Source organism: Echinops telfairi, unplaced genomic scaffold (genome assembly GCF_000313985.2).
Source record: "Echinops telfairi isolate 266 unplaced genomic scaffold, ASM31398v2 ScPeMD7_443;HRSCAF=831, whole genome shotgun sequence".
NCBI classification, from domain to species: Eukaryota; Metazoa; Chordata; class Mammalia; order Afrosoricida; family Tenrecidae; genus Echinops; species Echinops telfairi.
This window is the reverse complement of record NW_022104341.1, coordinates 35,955,139-35,961,951: the sequence shown is the minus strand read 5'-3', so window position 1 is coordinate 35,961,951 and position 6,813 is coordinate 35,955,139.

Genomic DNA, 6,813 nt, shown 5'->3' with positions numbered 1-6,813 from the left:
TGTGGATCCAGTTTGGATCTTGACTCGAATAAAAAATGCTGAAAAAAAAAATCCATATGCTACTTAGGGAAATTTGAAGACTAAATGTTTGCCAAAAAAATTAAACTTTATTTTTATAGAGATATGTTCTGAATTTACAGATGAAATGATATAATGTCTAGGACTTAATTAAAAATATGAAATATGATGGGCTCTGAGTTAATAATAATTAAGGTTGGCTGATGAGTACTTTGGGATTCTTTATACCCTCTCTACTTTGGTATGTGTTTTAAATGGTCCTTTGTGATTTTTCTTTATTAAACAAGCAGGCTCTGAATAATAAAGTTACATTTGTTCCTATTAGAAGCACATCATCGTACTTGTGCCTTTAAATGATCTTTAATAGCACACCCTCAAAGTCAAAACAAAGTTCAAAAGCAGAGAGCTCCTCCCTAAATGAGTTACGACACATGAAGCACTTAAAATAATGCCATATGCAGTAGATGATGGGCATTCAGTAAGCACTAACTATTAATTTAGGAAGTGCCTCAAGTCTAAATTTTAAGCTACACATCCATCAGGAAAAGTTTTATGTTTCTACAACTGAACAACCTTTTATTCTAGCTTCCTGTCTATTACTGCAGTAGGAAAAACCAGCAACTAAAACAAATCTTGCAACTAAACAATCTTCTCAATTTCACCTTCTATTACAGAGCCAGCACAACCACAGACCTCACACAAGTCTAGGATACTCTCAAACTTTACCTGCCACTGTACCTCGGTTGCAGAAGCTTCTGTGGATACCAAAGTGTTGGGGCCGGAAGGGGTGGGGGAAACCCACCTAACCACCTTGTCTTCTGGTCACCCTCCCACCTGCTGAGACATGGTCCTCTCCTAGGACTCTCTTCTCTGTGTTCTCTCTCCTTTTCACCTGCACGACTCCTGCAAGTTGGTGGGTCCCTAATCTACTTGGCCCTGGGAAATCACATTGCTGCTTCCACCACAATAGGGTGTCTATGATACCCCTCAAGGTCACTGCTTCCCTGGGCTTTCCCTATTCTCTAGATTAGCTGGAAGACAGGACAGTTTGTTTTGGGTCTTCTGATGACTAATCCCGGCAATACCTTGTGATCACACAGGCTGGTGTGCTTCTTCCATGCGGGCTTTGTTGCTTCCCTGCTAGATGGCCACTTGTTTAACTTCAAGCTTTTATGGACAATATCTTGATAAACTAAGAAAAGATTGAAACTGTCAAGGATTTAATTTTACGCGGGTCCATAATCAATTCTCATGGAAGAAACAATCAGTAAATCGAATGATGCATTGAGCACAACCGCTGCATAAGTCCTGTTGAAAATACTGGAGAGCAAGGATGTCTCTTGGAGGACTGAAGTGCACCTGACACGAGCCATGCTACTTAAATCACCACATGTGCATGTGAAATCTGGGCGAGTGATGGACGCATTTGAATTGAGGTGTTGGGAAGAGTAGTGAAAGTAGTGTGGACTTCCAGTAGAATAACCAGATTCATCTTGAAGGAAGTATAGCCAAATGCTCCTAAGAACTGGACTAACATCTATTTTGTCTTCGACAAAGCTTTCCTGAAAACTGGAGCTTGTTCGAAAGACAAGATAGAAGTTGGTACAAACTAGTTTTCTGCTTTCAGTTCTGGATTCTGCCAACCATCTGCTTATTTGGAAATCATTCCACTTTAGTCATTTTATTCCTTATCCATGCACTCAGTAAATATTTACTGAGACCCATGGGCCAGGTAAAGTCCCTGGGTGATGCAAATGGCTAAGTGAAGAATTATTACCTGCAAGCTTGGTGGTTCAACCCCATCCAGCCATATACCTCAGAAGTGACACCTGGCAATCTGCTTGGGAAACCTGAGGCAGTGCATCCTATTCTGCCCACACGGGGTTGCCATGAGTTGGGATTGACTCCATGCCAACTAACAGCAACACGTGCCAGGAGCTCACAGTCATGCCAGATGTGAGGCAGTTGGGTCTCTAAAATCCGTATTGGGCTTTGCCCCTTCCGCTTGATCAGTCTTTGGGTATGCATTTTACAATACTATTAAACCAGGATTCTGGCAAGAAGCAGTCATTATCAGGGACTAAGCTAGGAAATGGATGACTACCAACTCCCCGCCCCCTTCCCCCCAAAAAAACACATTAATAGTAGCTTTCAGCTGATGAGGCAGAGGATAGAATGAAAAGTCCCTTTATTCGTGTGCAACTGTGCAAATGAACCATGGCGATGAGCGTACAGGCTGCCTTCCGAGTATCAGGTTAAATGCCACTGCGTTATTACTGGTCTAATGGATTTTAACCAGCGTCGTTCTAACACAAATCTGGTGAGCCACAACAAGGAAGAAATTCTGCTGCCACTGCTGAAAATAGGGCCCTACCCAAGGCCATTTCTAAACCAGCATGCCCTCTGACTGATTACACTTTGGACCCATTGGGCACTCCCTCCTCAAAACAAACATCTCTTTGAACTTGTCATTCTTAGCCCAAGTTCAAGACCAAGGGAAAAAACATTAATTGTAATCTACCAGTTATGGGGCTGAAAGGCTGAGTATTCACTGTACTTCACAGCCTCACACATTCCCAGGATTTATAGCTCTTTGATAGTAAAGACACTGATTAATGTTTTTTTTCTTTTTCTTTATACATCATATATTCTCCCACCAAAACGAAAAGTTGGCACATTCTTTGCTACATTCCTTTTAATCAGTAATAATTATGGGGTTACAGCCAGTTGAATCAAGTGATTGTTTAAAAGGATCCCTTTAACTGTGTAGATATGGTTGAGTGATTTCCCCTCCCCTCCCCCTCCTTTTTCTTGCATACTCTTTATTATTTGCAGCATAGCTAAGGACTTTGAGTTATTTCCATATGAAGTTTAAACACAGTGGGCATTCAGATGAGCTTCCTCCTGGGGCTTGGGGACTTTGAAAATTCAATATATAAAGCAGAAGAAATGCTCTTTCTCAAAGACTTGAAGTGTAATCACAGTGTAGCAGCAATCCCTGTTTTACTGGCTACATTCCTATTCAAACCGTGTTTTGGCGACTGACAAAATCTGTCTTTGCAAATCCGCACAGGAAAAAGTATCAATGAAGGAAGCAAACAGATTCTTTGACAAAGTACAACCATATACCGCTTTTGGTGTTTGCAAAGAATTGGGGATCCACGCCCCAGATTGCATCAGGCATGACTGCCGCCTGCCTGCTGGAGGAGCGCGTGCGTGCTGACTGAGGATTTTCGTCTTGCTCACATTTTAGGCACACTGCCCTCGAGTCCAAAGGAGCCCTGGGCTGTCTATGGTCAACAGGTCGGGCTGTTAGCTTCAAGGCCGGCAGTTTGTCTGCAGATATTCTGTCTCCACAAACATTTACAGCCTGAATGTGACATACCATAGGCATATAGTGTAAAAATCATGCCTCTATTAATTAATGTGGTGAAGTTAAATTGTTGGGTGTGACTCATGTATCTAGAATCTATGTAACTCCCACCAGATGAATGGGTAAGAGCATGAAAAAAAAGTGTGGAAGACTCTTACCTCGGGCATGGATTAATTTTGCCATTATGCTAGCTTTAAGAATGAGCCAGCTCCAAGCGTGGAGAAGGAATCCCACCTCCAAACGGAAAGAAGAGACGCTAACAGAATGCACTTGAGCTCCCTGTCGGAAAAGGTGGTGGCGCCAGAGGCGGCAGCTCTGAGGGCAAGCAAGGCAGAGGCCGAGGGACCCTGGGACCGAAGCCGAGGACCAGTGACAGGGGACATGGCTGCTGGCACAGCTTGGAAGAGGTACTGTGGACTGAAGAAGTGTCTGTATCCTTAACATTTTGTAGCCCGTTAGCTTAGCTAATAAACCTCTGTGATGATGAGTTAAAAAAAAATATTGCCAGCCAAAGCGGGAGTTCTACTCTGTCCTAGAGCCACTAGGAGTCGGGATCCACCGGTGGGCAGTGGGTTTTGCTTCAGTGTTCGGTTTGTCAGACAGGCCAGGGCGTCATTTGCAGGTCAAGCTGGGCCACGCCCTACAAGGCCTTCAACCCAGTCGATTTTGCTTTCCTTATTTCCGATTAGCCCAAAGCCCCGGTTTATTTCTTCTTACAAAGACTTTATTTCCTGCTTGTTGTTGAAAATGTACACGGCAACCCAGCAGTGTGTACATGTATGATTCAGTGGCATCTTCAAGCTAGGCACCTTTCTTTTCCAAATGATTTCTCCACCATTAACATCATCTTCACATCGGCCATTGCGATGTTCTGTGAGGTCAGGCGCCCTGGTGTGGGTTCAGACTCAGCGACCCTTTGTGCAAGGGGTTGAAGGACTGCCTGATTCTCCGCTGTCCTCACAGTTATTACATTCGGCCCTGACAAGATTCAAATGGGATTTTCCCCCCGAGTGGTTTTAGATTTGTGGCAAAACAAATGAGCTCATACCCTCTCCTTTTCTAAGCTTTATCCATCTTCGCCCTGGCAAATGTATGAAACCACCGGTCAGTGCAGCAGGGACGGGTTCCTGGAACCTAGGACAAATAGGGGCACTGACAGGCACCGCCCCTGGAGACGGAGAGACTGGAATCAAAGAGAAGGGTAAAGGCCTGAACCAGACATGCTCAGTTCTACCTCCAAGTGCACGGATTAGGTAAGTCTTCCTCCTGCCCAGAGGAGGAGAGAGGGATGGGGCATATGACTAGTGGGGGCCACCTGTTCCTCCCTGAGACGCTGTAAATGCTGCACGTGTTCAGTTACGCTCCGTTGTGTTGTCTGAGCTGTCCTGGGTTTAGATAGGCTTCATGGGGGATCTGCGGGGAAGGGAAGTGGCAGACTTTCCTCCAGCCAGTGGTGATTAGAAAGGACTATATCCCCATCCATTCCTCTCTCTTTCATGGTAGGCTTGGCTGGCCCAAACTGATGGTTTCTCAGTGAACACCTCCTAGCCTTAGGGGCCAGTGTTAGCCATCTCTATTAGCATCCCCATGACTCAAAAAGCTTAGCCAAGGGCGTCAGGACCAGACCCTGCATGATGCCTGTCTCAAATCTGAAGGATGAGCCTTTGCCAAGTGGTCAGGTCTGGACCAACCCGCACCCACTGCCATTGTATTGAATCCAAATTAGAGTGACCCTAAAGGATAGAGCAGACGGCTCCATAGGAGTTTCTGAAGCTGTAAATCTTGACAGATGCAGACTGCTGCCTCTTTCTTCCATAGTGCAGCTGCTAGAGCCTCTAGACGCTGAACCCACTACACCACTGTGCTCCATGGACTGGAGCCAGGAGGGCTAAACCCCTGCCCTGGCTCTGTTCTTTAGCAATATCGCTATACTATCCCCCCCCCCCCCCTTTTCATCTATACCACAGTAGAAGAAAAATGTATAGTCCTCGGCATTTTTAGGATTCTTTAGCAATTGTAGGAATCCCTAGGTAGTGCGAATGGGTAGTGGGCATAGCTGCCAACCAAGAGGCTAGAAGTTCAAGTCTACACAGGAGTATGTTGGAAGAAAGTTCTAGTGATCTACTTCCAAGAAGTCAAACACTGACACACATGAGGGCACGATGGTTGGTCTTGTATTCAATGCCACTGGTGGTTCATAACGGTGCTGTCATAAAATACCACAGATTGAGTCCTTTCTAAGAACAAGTTTATTGTCACATGGCTCTGGGAGGTAGGGCATGGTCAGGACCATATTCTCCCCTAAAGGTCCAGGGGAAGAACCCCTCTTGTCCTTGGAACCTATGGTAACCCCAGGAGGTCCTTGCCTGGCAGCTGTAGTGCAACGCTGTGTCTGCCTTCAGCCCAGGGGCTTTCTCTCTGTCTGTCTCTCTGTGTCTCATCCCTTTTTAAACATAAGAGCTCCACTCTGATTAGGCTAGGATCCCCAACATCCATATGACCTCATGTTAATTTTACTGCGAACATCTTAAAAGGCCCCCGTCTCCAAGCAAGGCCATGTTACAGGTTCAAAGGCTAGGGTTTGAATGTGTCTTTTTGAGGGACACAGTTCAGTCCACAGCAACCTGAATGCTTAGAATTGATTTAGATTAAGGGGAATTAGACATTTTAGTTTAACCTATGAAGTCCTGAACTCCCCCTTTTTAATATCCCAAATATAATTCAAGTCTTCTTAATATTTTTAGACATCAACTATCTTAAGAAAAAGAGATGTTTCTCTTCATAAAAGCATATGAAATTGAAGGCTGAAATGAACATAGTTTCAGAGAAGTACATCATATTTGTATCCTCAGGAGATTTTGTTACCTATACATCTATAAAGATGGCTATCTCTTTATTTGTAGATACAGTATGTATAAAGATAGTTATATTGTACATATATATAGTCTGTGTGTAGTTATTAACCTTCAATGAAACAGGGCTCTTAGTAGCAGACAAGAGAAGCCATCCTGGCTAGTGCAAGGAGAAATATCCTGTTATACAGAAGATTAGGCAGCTCAGGTAGAATTAGATGATTATGCAGTTGGGAACAAGGTTTAAATCAGGCTCACTGCCATCGAACCAATTCTAACTTAAAGTCTTCCAATATAGGTTTTGGGGGCTGTAAATCTTTACAGGAACAGCGATTCTCAACTTGCTCACGCATAGTGGGTGTTGGTTTGAACTGCTGATCAGAGTTCCTTAGTATAACTCATAGTAGCCAAAAAATAGAGAAAAACCCAATGCCCATTAACTGAAGAATGGATACAGTAGTATATACCCTGTGAATTAGTTAATTGTGCCAACCTGGCCGATAATCACATGTGCGGCTAATTGAAAGATGGAGGGATAAATGGGTGGTGAGCCTCGCCTTTCTAGTTCTC